This window comes from Ascaphus truei, chromosome 4 (genome assembly GCF_040206685.1).
Source record: "Ascaphus truei isolate aAscTru1 chromosome 4, aAscTru1.hap1, whole genome shotgun sequence".
Lineage (NCBI taxonomy): Eukaryota > Metazoa > Chordata > Amphibia > Anura > Ascaphidae > Ascaphus > Ascaphus truei.
The window spans coordinates 106,138,177-106,152,712 of NC_134486.1; positions in this window are offsets into that span (position 1 = coordinate 106,138,177).

The following is a 14,536-nucleotide window of genomic DNA, read 5'->3' on the forward strand; positions in this document are numbered from 1 at the left end:
GGTATTGTACCCAAACTGGCACATGATGTGTTAATAGGGACCGACTTTCCCCATTTTCTAAAAATGTGGTCCCCCGCTCAGAATAGCGCCCAGAGTTCAATAGCGGACCATAATGAAGTATTAGAAGAAACAAATCCTTTCCCTTTTTCAGAAATGGAGGTTGACGAGGGCCCAAATAAGAAGGGGGAAAAGGAGGAGTGCTGTAAAATTCCCTTCCCCATCACTACTTTGGTAGGGAATACCCCAAATCAAGATGTTGAGCAGACACTTACCACCCCAGAACCGGATAAGACCCTCGCTGACATAGAGGTCAGTCCTGGGAGTTTTAAGAAGGCCCAGTGGGAGGACCCCACATTAGTGGTAGCAAGGGGAAATATACGGGACCAGAATAGTACTCCTGGCCAACCAGATAGGTCACTTGCTTACCCCTACTTCGAGGTAGAGAACGACCTAGTATATCGGGTTGATAAAAGGAAATCAGTTACAACTAAACAATTGTTGGTACCACGGACATTCCGTAACGTAGTATTACACCTCGCACATAGTCATCCATTGGGGGGACACCTAGGGGTGGAAAAGACAAAAGAAAAGGTTCTCCGAAGCTTCTATTGGCCTGGGGTTCTGGCAGAAATTACGAATTATTGTTCCTCATGCCCAGAATGTCAGATCACCGCCCCGTTCAAGGCGTACCGCAGCCCATTGGTACCCCTTCCCATAATAGAGGTACCATTTGACCGGATTGCTATGGATCTAGTAGGACCCCTAATAAAGTCTGCTAGGGGACATCAGCATATATTGGTAATATTAGATTATGCCACCCGATATCCGGAGGCAGTTCCCCTACGTAGCACCTCAGCTAAAAACATAGCAAAAGAGTTAGTAGTTCTGTTTTCCCGGGTCGGGATTCCTAAAGAGATTCTATCTGACCAGGGAACACCATTTATGTCCCAAGTAACGAAAGAGCTATGTAAACTCCTAAAAATCAAGCATCTCAGAACCTCAGTCTATCATCCACAAACAGATGGTTTAGTGGAAAGGTTCAATAAAACCTTAAAGAGCATGTTACGGCGGGCGGTTGATAAAGATGGGAAAAACTGGGATTGTTTGTTACCGTACCTGTTATTTGCCATTAGGGAAGTTCCCCAATCATCCACTGGCTTCTCCCCGTTTGAACTATTGTATGGCCGACACCCAAGGGGCTTACTGGATATAGCCAAAGAGACTTGGGAACACGAGGTTACCCCTTACAGAAGTGTAATAGAGCATGTTGCCCAGATGCAGGACCGCATTGCTGCAGTCCTACCCATAGTGAGGGAACACATGGAGAAAGCTCAAGAAGCACAGAGGAATACATATAATAAGGGTGCTAGGGTCAGAATTTTTTCTCCAGGTGATAGGGTACTAGTTCTGGTTCCCACCGTGGAGAGTAAATTCCTTGCTAAATGGCATGGGCCATATGAGGTCTTGGAAAGAGTGGGAGAAGTAAATTATAAGGTAAGACAGCCAGGTAGGAGGAAACCTGAGCAAATTTACCATATAAACCTACTCAAGCCCTGGAAAGATAGAGAAGTCTTGTTAACCCTAGTACCCCCAGGTCCGTCAGAGAATCAAGAAACTGACCCAGAGGTTAGCATAGCTGAAACCCTGTCTGTTCATCAGAAACGAGAGGTTCAGAATTTAGTGAAAAGAAACAAAGAAATCTTCTCTATACGGCCAGGTAGAACTAGCGTAATTGAACATGACCTAGTCTCTGAACCGGGGGTCCGAGTTAACCTTAAACCGTACCGAATCCCAGAGGCCAAAAGAAAGGCTATAAGTTTAGAGGTTAAAAAAATGCTAAAACTAGGTGTAATTGAGGAATCCCAAAGTGGGTGGAACAGCCCTATAGTCTTAGTCCCAAAGCCAGATGGTACAACAAGGTTTTGTAATGACTACCGGAAACTAAACGCGGTGTCAAAATTTGATACTTATCCTATGCCCAGGGTAGATGAACTTGTAGAGAGACTGGGCAAAGCCCGATATCTCACAACCCTAGACCTAACAAAAGGGTACTGGCAGGTTCCCCTCACAGAAAGGGCAAAAGAAAAGACAGCCTTCTCAACCCCAGACGGCCTCTTTCAGTATAAGGTGTTGCCTTTTGGCTTACATGGAGCTCCCGCCACATTCCAAAGAATGATGGATAAAATTTTAAAACCACATGCTCGGTATGCTGCCGCCTACCTGGATGATGTGGTAATCCATAGTGAAGATTGGCAATCCCACCTTCCAAAGGTCCAAGCTGTGCTTGACGCAGTCCGGTCTGCTGGACTAACTGCTAACCCCGCTAAATGCACTATTGGTCTGGAGGAGGCCAAGTATCTGGGATATTCTATTGGCAGAGGTTTACTCAAACCCCAAACACTCAAAGTGGAGGCGATACAAAATTGGCCAAGGCCAGTTACAAAAAAACAAGTAAGGACCTTTTTGGGGTTAATTGGGTACTATAGAAGGTTTATTCCCAATTTTGCAACTAAGGCAACCCCACTAACTGACCTCACAAAAGCAAGAGGACCGCTAATGGTAAAGTGGTCCCCCGAAACCGAACAGGCCTTTAGAAGCCTGAAAGAAGCTCTCTGTGCCCAACCAGTGTTGGTCACACCTGACTTCTCCAAAGAGTTCGTAGTCCAAACCGACGCATCTGAGGTAGGGCTGGGGGCGGTACTCTCCCAGGAGTCTCAAGGTGAGGAGCACCCCATCCTTTATTTAAGTAGGAAACTAAATCCCCAGGAGAAAAATTACTCCATAGTAGAGAAAGAGTGTCTCGCAATAAAGTGGGCTGTAGAGACGCTCAAATACTACCTGTTGGGGAGAAAATTCCGGTTGGTCACAGATCATGCACCCCTTACCTGGATGTGTCAAAACAGGGAAAAGAATGCTAGAGTGACCAGGTGGTTCCTAAGCCTACAACCCTTTAAATTTTCTGTGGAACACAGGTCAGGGCACAAACATGGCAATGCTGACGGGTTGTCAAGGATGCACTCCCTAATATCCATGGTCGCTCATCCCTCGAGGTCTGAGCTGGGGGGGAGGATATGTGACAGAAACCAGGGGATGGTAATAAATTCCGTATATAGGGCTCCCAGGATACTAGACAGTTTCTATCCTGTTTGGCCTGGGAGTGCAGCCTTATAATACATACACTCCATCCCACAGTTTGGCAAGCGCTGGAACTGAGGGATGAGAGATCCAGACCAGAGTTTGTCTGCTGCCTGATTTCTGTCACCTGTCATGCTAATTAGGAATCAGGTATGAAAGACTGATTTCCTGTTTGCTCTGGTCTCCCCACAAGAGCCAGGAGGCTGGAAGGCTGCTGAACTACAGAGGGGAGAAGCCTCTTCCCCAAACAGGTTCAATCTTTCTGTTCATTTGTGTAAGACTGCAAAAGTACCGTGTTTTGATGTTGGAAGTGGAAAAGCCACTTCCAACCCTGAGTCAGGGATATCTAAGTTAAGTTATCGCTCAGGTGAGCAGCTTTTGTTTTGATCTGTTTTCTGTTGTATGCACTGTGGCAGTCTCAGTGCCTGGGACTGAATAAACCAGGCATAGCCTGTTTAAAGGAACAGTACGTGACGCCTCATCATTTAACCTACCCTAAAAGACCGTGTTCTAAACAGTCCCGGACAAACGACGGAGCCCCGGAGTAAGCCGTTTGTCACAATATGTATGTATTGGGTAGGTGGGGTTTTCGTATGCATTTGGGGGGGTGAGGTTGTATATATTTGGGGGTGGGAAGTTTTTTGGTATATATCTTGTTGGGGGAATTGTGTGTTGGGGGGGCGGAATGAGTGAGCGTGGGGTAATTGATGGATGGAGAGGAGAGAGGGGTGAGTGTGGAAAAGAGGGAGTAAGAGTGAGAAGCAGGGGAGAGAAATACATGCAAGGCGGGAGAGTGAGATGGGGTGAGACGGAAGGGAGCGAAATACATGGGATGGGGGGGGAAGTGAGTGGGCTCGTGAGGTGTGAAATGGGGTCAATACCGCCGACATGGGGGGGGGGCCTGCTTAAAATGTTTGTCCCGGGCCCCACCATTTCTGTTGGCAGCCCTGCTTCCATGACCCATTGCTTTTTCCCCACCCCCATCTATTCTATTTAGTTTGTTATCTGTATGTTGTCCCTCCCCCTCCATCCTAGTTTAAAATCTCCTCCAATATTTTTGACATTCTCCCACCTAGCACTTTTCATTGAGGTGCAAATCATCCCTACTTTAAAGATAGCACCTCTCAGAAATGGAGTCCCAGTACTCTAAATACCCAAAACCCTCTTTCCTATACCACTTTCTTAACCATGCATTAACCTCCCTAATCTCCGACTGTCTCGCTGGGGTAGCGCATGGCACTGGTAGTATTTCAGAAAATACTACCTTGGAGGTCCTTGCCTTAAGCTTGTGGCCTAGATCCCTGAAATAATTTTTTAGGACCCGCCATCTTTCTCAAACTTTGTCATTGGTGTCAACATGTACCAAGACCGCTGGCTCAGTCCCATCCCCTACCAACAATCTATCTACCCAATCTGCAATTTGCTGAACTTGAGGCCCTGGGAGACAAAAAACTGTTTGTTCATGTGGTCATGGCAACAGATTGCCCATCTACCTTCCTAATAATGGAGTCCCCTACAACCACAATCTTTCTTGGTCTCTGAGTATCCCGAGTCCCCTGTGTGCTGAAGGAACTATTCTCCTAGCTGCTAGAGGAATCAGTCTCCCCCAGCCTTGCCATTCCTGCCCTGACACTCCAAATATCTTCACTCAATATGGCAAATCTATTGGGATGGGTCAGCTCAGAACTGGCCTGCCTCTTGCTCTTCCCCCTGCTTCCCCTTCTAAATGTTACATCCAGCTTCCTTCGCCAGCTACGCAATATGGGGTATGACTGGCAATAGTTTCTCATCAAGCCTGAGGGGTTTGGGAGAGACCTCTCAGTGTTTGTGGCATATTACCAGGAAACCCTCAAGGCCTGGAGCATGGTTTCCTTGTCTAGGCAAAAAGTGGCTGTTCGGGAGGACCTCATAATCGAACCCCTACTGTATAATCTAGCATGGGGTGCACGGATGTTGGAGTCCCCCACAATAATTTGCCACTTTTGCCAGGCACGGATGAACCGAGTCGGGGATCTCCTGGACTATGAACGGTCGGAATGGGTGAAGCCCGAGGTGGTTATGCACCTCATGGGCTACACCACCCCATGAGTTCCACACCGTTTTCTCCAGAAGATCAAGGACGCCATGTCCCCCGACTTGCGCACCTTCCTAGAGGGGTTATTGCAGACCGGAGGGCCACGTCCACCTTCCGACCCCCCCGCCTCTGGCTGTAGGTGTGGGCCCAAAACTCCGCCAACCCCCTCGTGTCCTCAGCCTAAGCAGGCTGGGGACCATACCTTCGGCATGCTTCTGCGGCATGCTGAGGTGGCTGTACTCTCTCATGCTCCATACAGTGCACTACCTCGCCATCCCTGATACCATCTGGAGGCGGGTACTACCAACAAACGAGGGCGAGAGGCCCCAGTGGAGGGAACTCTATTCAGAGTTAGTTCCCCGACCCACTGGGGACCTGAGCTGGAGAATCCTCTATGATGCACTGAGCACGGGAGAGTATCTTGCCCACTTCACGGACTCCCCAGCCACATATCCATTTTGTGGCGCAAGGGAGTCTATGTTCCACATTTATTTTAGTTGCGCAAACTGTAGCCCCTCTTATCATTCTTGAGGGGCCTCCTCCTGCAGTTCTGGTTGCACTTCTTCCCGTACCTTTTTATTTTTGGGCGCCCAGTATCCCGGAACACTAGGGCCAGGGACCTCCTCATCAACCTGCTCCTGGCATTTGTCAAACTGGCTATTTATAAGTCCAGGAAGCAGCGTTTGGCTGGGGAGGTATCCCTTACCTGCCATGCCTTATGCCGGGTGCTGGTGCGCTCCCGTATCCGACCAGAGTAGACCCACGCTGTGGCCACTGGGCAGGAAGCGGCTTTCACTTCCCAGTAGGCCTTAAGCAGGGTGCTCTGCTCGGTATCCCCCCTTGGTTTTTCCTTTAAACTCCACATCCTCCTTTAGTGCATTTTATTTTCAGTTACAGGTGCACTTAAATACTGTTTTTTTTTGTATATTTGTTTTAAACCTTTTTTCTTTTTCAATAGAGAGCAATGCGTAATGCTAAAGACCAATGCCAGGAGAGAGATAATGGAGAATAAAAGGTACTTGTGAAGGGACCCCCAAATAATTACTTGATTGAAGACAGGTACTGGGTACGTGTTCCTAGATAGTGAACTCCCCATCGTAGTATGTAAGTAGACACAACAACACCAGGAACCCTAGCATTCAAAGTACCCTAAAGAGTGCCAAAAGTCCTACGATCCATAATGTGGAAAACATGTAGCAAGCAAGTTACTCACTTATGAAGCTGCAACGTCCATGTAATCCTAGAATAGGGGTCCTTACGTGTGCATCTGTCCAATGAATCAATGTAACAAAAAGGAAGAGAAATGGCAGAGCACTACAACAAGTGTCCAAAAATGAAATGATCAGGAGAGTGTGTATCCTATCCCATAAAAAATTATTGTATAATGGTCATGTAGAAAAAAAGGCCAGAGAGCCCCACCAACGTTTCACTCTACACAGAGCGCTTTGTCAAGGTATACATATCCAACTTTATTAACACATTTATAGAGACAAACTAAAGTGATTGACCAATACACAAAGCACAAAGTTAAACCACCCTAAATGATTGCTAATGAGCCCATGGTGTGTGTAAAATACCTACATACATATGCGGGCATGGTAACCGCAAGTCCCACCCCTGACAACCAATCCAGGGCCAGGACGGGTCCGGTATCCACTGTGGCACGCGCTTGCGCAATACATACCCTGTGGACAGATCCGTCCTGGCGATAGAGGCCGCCCACAACAGGAAAATGCAGTGCCATCCCGCAAAGGCAATGACAGCAAACACAATATACACCACACACCAGGCGCAGTGCACTCACATGACCACCACAAGGCACGCCCCTGACAACCAATCCAGAGCCAGGACAGGTCTGACGTCCACCAAGGTACTCCCTTGCGCAGTACCTAACTGTGGGCAGATATGTCATGGCAATAGAAGCTGCCCATAGAGCGTGAGAGTTGTGGTGTCAATGCGTGCATGACAAGGGCTAAAAAGTTTCCTCCCCTTAGACGCCCCAAGCGAGCGCAATGTACCACACACCAACGAAGGTACGCGCTTGCGCAGAACCAAATCGGAGGTCCGCGGGCCATGGCCAGCACTGGGTGTCAGACAGAGAGAAAGCTTAATAATACATATTACTCAATAATGTAACAAAGTGTGCTATTGTGTAAAAAATCTAAAAACAATTAAAATATATAATAAAAATTATATGATAACAAAGTAAAGTGAAGTAAAGAAAGCAAAATCTATCTTATCAAGCTTTTACTAAAATCTCTGAATAGAAAAGGTAAATATAAAATTATGAGTGTACGATATGTATACACATACCAGACCCTAATTTGTAAGGAAGCTGAGGGTAAGATAACAAAGAGAAGAAATGGATAATGTATATACACACAAGAAAAACCCTAAACTCATAAATAAGGGTCAAAATATTAATGAACCAGCATTGTTTAAACAATCCCTGTATTTTTTTGTATAATATATCATTAAATCCAAGTCTAATCAGTAAACCTGGCTGGTACATCCAATTTTAAAAAAATGTATAACAACAAATGTACAAGAAAAATACAATTTGTAGTTTACATATAGTGTGTTAATTCTTATCATGGAAAACATCTATAGTAATGAGAACAAGAATATCTGTAAACATGAATGAATAGGTGGAACAGATTCCCTACAAACACATATGAAAAGCTCAAGGACCACACACATAAGAAGCTTGAAATATCTCAATATATATCCATACGATTTTCACCATGAAGTATATTAAGGTAGAAAGGGTATGTCTAATAAGGTGGCAAAAGGACTTGTTTGTCCAGAAAGGGATCCAAGTCCCAATCCTTATTTAGACCAGATGGTACCCTAGTCTTCATGGTGAATATCCAGAATAATTCACGTCGATTAAGTGCATTCAATTTATCACCACCTCTGATAGAACATGAGACTTGCTCAAACCCCATAAAGGAGAAACCTCCCAATCCACCCTGATTACAGCATGAAAAATGATGAGACACTGGATGCAGTAAATCACCTCTCTCAATTAACCGCACATGTTCCATTATTCTAACCTTAAGGGCTCGAATAGTGCGACCAATATATTGTTTACCACAGCGACAGGTCAGAAGGTAAACGACAAATTTCGTATCACAGTTAATGAATGTCCTAACCTTAAAATGCTGACCTGTCGCTGTGGAAGAGAATTCTGAACCAGTGCTCATATATTTACATACTTTACAATTTGAACATCTAAAAGTACCAGTAGGTAAGGGTTTCTTTATTACATTGTCAGAAGATTGATACAGGCTAGGGGATACAGAATTCGACATTGTTTTAGCTCGTCTGGCAGAGACCAACCCTATTTAGGAAACCCAAGTCTTCTACTCCACACAAAGGGAATAAGGATCAACCAAAATAGCAAAAATATATACTGAAAAGAATATCTCATTTTCACATTCACGCGCCGCTCCAAATCCTCAAAAAAGGAAGATAAATCCGTAACTCAGGTCTCAGGGGTTATTAATCTTTCAAATGTAATACTAACGGATGCAGAAACATCTGTTCTGGATAAGGGACTAAAATACGCTCCGAGTATGAATTTCAAATTATTTGATACTGTTGTGGACATGCATTGTTATGTTAGAAAATTAAATTTTAAAAAATTCTTTGAAAGTCATAACACTCAATCAGAGACACCATATTCAGATACAAGTACTGTTGAGTCAGATATTGAACAAATTAGTATACCATCAGTTGAGGATTCCATTACCTCAATTAAGGACCTTTGCAATTTACAGGATTTAAATGAGTTGCTTGATGAGCAGGATAAAGATTTTGATCCAACTACATTTTTGGGTCATAGGCCCTCGGGCCTAAAAAGAAAATCCAGTTTCTATCCTGTACATTGCAAAGGCAATAGCTTGATCATGTTTGAGAAACTCATAGAGAGAGACTTAACTCTTTTGTCTAAAGACTACACCATCCAGATCTCTCCTTTGAAATTATCCATGAATAATCTAACGAGAGATGAAAAATCAGCCCTCATATCCCTCCAGAGTAATAAAAATATCGTAATAAAGGGGGCTGATAAAGGGGGAGCGATTGTGATCCTAGATAGTGTCCAGTATAAAAATGAGGCCCTCAGACAACTGGGAGATTCCACTTCTTATGTTAAATTAGCAGGAGACCCCACTGTTTTATTTCTTAGGGAACTGAAATTATTGCTTGAACTAGGACAGATCCTGGGTGTGTTAGATCAAAAAGAAATCAATTTTTTGTACAAAGAATACCCAATTATTCCCATCTTCCACCATCTCCCGAAGGTCCATAAGACATTGGTCTCCCCATCTGGGAGGCCAATAGTCTCTAGTATTGGATCTTCGGGAGATGGTGTTTCCAGATATGTGGATACATATCTACAGGACCTGGTGCAAATATTGCCGTCTTATATAAAAGACAGCGGTGACCTTCTGAAACATTTGGAATTGGATAATTGGGAAACCAATTATCTGTGGGTCACACTGGACATTACGTCCCTGTACACAGTGATCCAGCATCAACATGGGGTGGTAGCTGTAAAATTCTTTTTAGACAAATCTGATCTCTCACCTGCACAATGCGCTTTTTTGTTAGATTCTATTGATTATTTACTCACTCACAATTACTTTTTGTTTGATGGCACTTTCTATCTCCAGACACGTGGAACGGCCATGGGTACCAGCTTTGCACCATCCTATGCCAATTTATTTCTGGGATGGTGGGAGCTGTTCCACGTGTTTGGAGATAGAAACCCATTCAGACATCACATTATATTTTTTAAACAGTATATAGATGACCTTATTTTTATGTGGCAAGGGGGAGCACAATCACTGTTATTATTTACTAGCTGAGAGACCCGGCGTTGCCCGGGATGTAATTTTGGGGGGGGCATACGACAGGGTTAGGCTTCCCACCCCCCCTTGACAGCTAGGTGGGTGACTTAGTTGGCTGAGTGTGTGGGTGACTGTGTGGGTGGGTGGGTGACACTTGAGTGAGTGGGTGGGTGGGTTGGTGACTGAGTGGGTGACTTTGGGTCGGTGACTGGGTGGGTGACTTTGGGTCGGTTTGACTTTGGGTCGGTGGGTGGGTGACTTTGGGTCGGTGGGTGGGTGACTTTGGGTCGGTGGGTGTGTGACTTTGGGTCGGTGGGTGTGTGACTTTGGGTCGGTGGGTGGGTGACTTTGGGTCGGTGGGTGACTTTGGGTCAGTGGGTGGGTGGGTGACTTTGGGTCGGTTTGACTTTGGGTCAGTGGGTGGGTGACTTTGGGTCGGTGGGTGACTTTGGGTCGGTGGTTGGGTGGGTGAGTTGGGTCGGTGGTTGGGTGGGTGAGTTGGGTCGGGGGTGGATGACTTTGGGTCGGTGGGTGGGTGACTTTGGGTCAGTGGGTGGATGACTTTGGGTCGGTGGGTGGGTGGGTGACTCTGGGTCGGTGGGTGGGTGGGTGACTTTGGGTGGGTGGGTGGGTGACTTTGGGTGGGTGGGTGACTTTGGGTCAGTGGGTGGGTCGGTGACTGGGTGGGTCAGTGACTGGGGTCGGTGACTGGGTGGGTCAGTGAGTGGGTAGGTGGGGTCGGTGAGTGGGTGGGTGGGGTCGGTGAGTGGGTGGGTGGGGTCAGTGACTGGGTGGGTGGTTTTGGGTGAGACTGGGTGGGTGAGTGTGAGACTGAATGGGTGGGTGAGTGTGAGACTGAATGGGTGGGTGAGTGTGAGACTGAATGGGTGGGTGAGTGTGAGACTGAATGGGTGGGTGAGTGGGAGACTGAATGGGTGGGTGAGTGGGAGACTGAATGGGTGGGTGAGTGGGAGACTGAATGGGTGGGTGAGTGGGAGACTGAATGGGTGGGTGAGTGGGAGACTGAATGGGTGGGTGAGTGGGAGACTGAATGGGTGGGTGAGTGGGAAACTGAATGGGTGGGTGAGTGGGAAACTGAATGGGTGGATGAGTGGGAAACTGAATGGGTGGGTGAGTGGGAAACTGAATGGGTGGGTGAGTGGGAAACTGAATGGGTGGGTGAGTGGGAAACTGAATGGGTGGGTGAGTGGGAAACTGAATGGGTGGGTGAGTGGGAAACTGAATGGGTGGGTGAGTGGGAAACTGAATGGGTGGGTGAGTGGGAGATTGAGAGGGAGACTGGGTGGGAGACTGACTGGGTGGGAGACTGACTGGGTGGGAGACTGACTGGGTGGGAGACTGACTGGGTGGGAGACTGACTGGGTGGGAGACTGACTGGGTGGGAGACTGACTGGGTGGGAGACTGACTGGGTGGGAGACTGACTGGGTGGGTGAGTGGGAGACTGACTGGGTGGGTGAGTGGGAGACTGACTGGGTGGGTGAGTGGGAGACTGACTGGGTGGGTGAGTGGGAGACTGACTGGGTGGGTGAGTGGGAGACTGACTGGGTGGGTGAGTGGGAGACTGACTGGGTGGGTGAGTGGGAGACTGACTGGGTGGGTGAGTGGGAGACTGACTGGATGGGTGAGTGGGAGACTGACTGGGTGGGTGAGTGGGAGACTGACTGGGTGGGTGAGTGGGAGACTGACTGGGTGGGTGAGTGGGAGACTGACTGGGTGGGTGAGTGGGAGACTGACTGGGTGGGTGAGTGGGAGACTGACTGGGTGGGTGAGTGGGAGACTGACTGGGTGGGTGAGTGGGAGACTGACTGGGTGGGTGAGTGGGAGACTGACTGGGTGGGTGAGTGGGAGACTGACTGGGTGGGTGAGTGGGAGACTGACTGGGTGGGTGAGTGGGAGACTGACTGGGTGGGTGAGTGGGAGACTGACTGGGTGGGTGAGTGGGAGACTGACTGGGTGGGTGAGTGGGAGACTGACTGGGTGGGTGAGTGGGAGACTGACTGGGTGGGTGAGTGGGAGACTGACTGGGTGGGTGAGTGGGAGACTGACTGGGTGGGTGAGTGGGTGACTGACTGGGTGGGTGAGTGGGTGACTGACTGGGTGGGTGAGTGGGTGACTGACTGGGTGGGTGAGTGGGTGACTGACTGGGTGGGTGAGTGGGTGACTGACTGGGTGGGTGAGTGGGTGACTGACTGGGTGGGTGAGTGGGTGACTGACTGAGTGGGTGACTGGGTGAGTGGGTGACTGACTGGGTGACTGACTGGGTGGGTGAGTGGGTGACTGACTGGGTGGGTGAGTGGGTGACTGACTGGGTGGGTGAGTGGGTGACTGACTGGGTGGGTGAGTGGGTGACTGACTGGGTGGGTGAGTGGGTGACTGACTGGGTGGGTGAGTGGGTGACTGACTGGGTGGGTGAGTGGGTGACTGACTGGGTGGGTGAGTGGGTGACTGACTGGGTGGGTGAGTGGGTGACTGACTGGGTGGGTGAGTGGGTGACTGACTGGGTGGGTGAGTGGGTGATTGACTGGGTGGGTGAGTGGGTGACTGACTGGGTGGGTTAGTGGGTGACTGACTGGGTGGGTTAGTGGGTGACTGACTGGGTGGGTGAGTGGGTGACTGACTGGGTGGGTGAGTGGGTGACTGACTGGGTGGGTGAGTTGGTGACTGACTGGGTGGGTGAGTGGGTGACTGACTGGGTGGGTGAGTGGGTGACTGACTGACTGACTGACTGACTGAATGGGTGGGTGACTGACTGAATGGGTGACTGAATGGGTGGGTGACTGAGTGACTGGGTGGGTGACTGACTGGGTGGGTGAGTGGGTGACTGACTGGGTGAGTGGGTGACTGACTGGGTGGGTGAGTGGGTGACTGACTGGGTGGGTGGGTGACTGACTGGGTGGGTGAGTGGGTGACTGGGTGGGTGAGTGGGTGACTGACTGACTGACTGAATGGGTGGGTGACTGACTGAATGGGTGACTGAATGGGTGGGTGACTGAGTGACTGGGTGGGTGACTGAGTGACTGGGTGGGTGACTGAGTGGGTGGGTGAGTGGGTGGGTGAGTGGGTGGGTGAATGAGTTGACTGAGTTGACTGAGTTGACTGAGTGGGTGGGTGGGTGACTGAGTGGGTGGGTGGGTGACTGAGTGGGAAGGGTGACTGAGTGGGTGGGTGACTGGGTGAAAGTGACTGGGTGGGTGTGTGGGTGGGTGGGTGACTGGGTGGGTGACTGGGTTGACTGACTGACTGAGTGGGTGGGTGGGTGGGTGGGTGGGTGACGGGGTGGGTGGGTGACCTTGACTAAGTGAGTTTTTGGGTGACTAAGTGAGTGGGTGGGTGGGTTACTGAGTGGGTGGGTGACTGGGTGAAAGTGACTGGGTGGATGACTGAGTGGGTGGGTGGGTGACTGGGTGGGTGGGTGGGTGGGTGACTGGGTGGGTGGGTGGGTGACTGGGTGGGTGGGTGACTGGGTGGGTGGGTGACTGGGTGAAAGTGACTGGGTGGGTGTGTGGGTGACTGGGTGGGTGACTGGGTGACTTACCTTGACACCGTGGCATCTGGCTGGGGCAGGAGGTGAGTTCGGGAAGCTGGGGGGGGCAATAGTGGCAGGAGACCCGCGCCGCGCTTCCCCTCTCCGGTAGCGGCGCACGTGAGGGGGAGTCCCGCGTCGCGCTTCCCCTCCGGTAGCGGCGCACGTGAGGGGGAGTCCCGCGTCGCGCTTCCCCTCTCCGGTAGCGGCGCACGTGAGGGGGAGTCCCGCGCCGCGCTTCCCCTCCGTCCGGGAGCCGGCGCACGTGAGGGGGAGTCCCGCACCGCGCTTCCCCTCTCCGGTAGCGGCGCACGTGAGGGGGAGAGCAGGAGGCCCGGCCCGCGCTTCCCCTCTACGGTAGCGGCGCACGTGAGGGGGAGAGCAGGAGGCCCGGGCCGCGCAGCGAGGGGGGAGGAGCCTGGAGTTTCCTGCTGAGCAGGAGGGCCGCGGCGCACGGTGAGGGTGATGGTGCGGCTGGGGATGTTGCGGAGCATGGGGATTTGGGTGAGGTGGGGGGAGAGAGTGAGGGGCACCGGGAGAGGAGGGGGGGGTGTGTGTGTGGAAGGTGAGCTGCGGTCCAACTGACGGGGGAGAGTGAGGGTGTGTGTGTGAGGGGGGTTGTGTGTGTGTGAGGGGTGTGTGTGTGTGTGTGTGTGTGTGTGTGTGTGTGTGTGTGTGGGGGGGGGGGGGTTGTGAGGGTGTGTGTGTGTGTGTGTGTGTGTGTGTGTGTGTGTGTGTGTGTGTGTGTGTGTGTGTGTGTGTGTGTGTGTGTGTGTGTGTGTGTTTTTGCCCGTCACTCTGCCTCAGGCCAATGAGAGGTGCGGGGGCGGGCAGGCCAAGGGACCAATGAGATTGCCGCTAGGGACGCAGACATACAGTGCTTTCAGAAATATATAGTAGATTGATCATCTTAATAATAACAACTT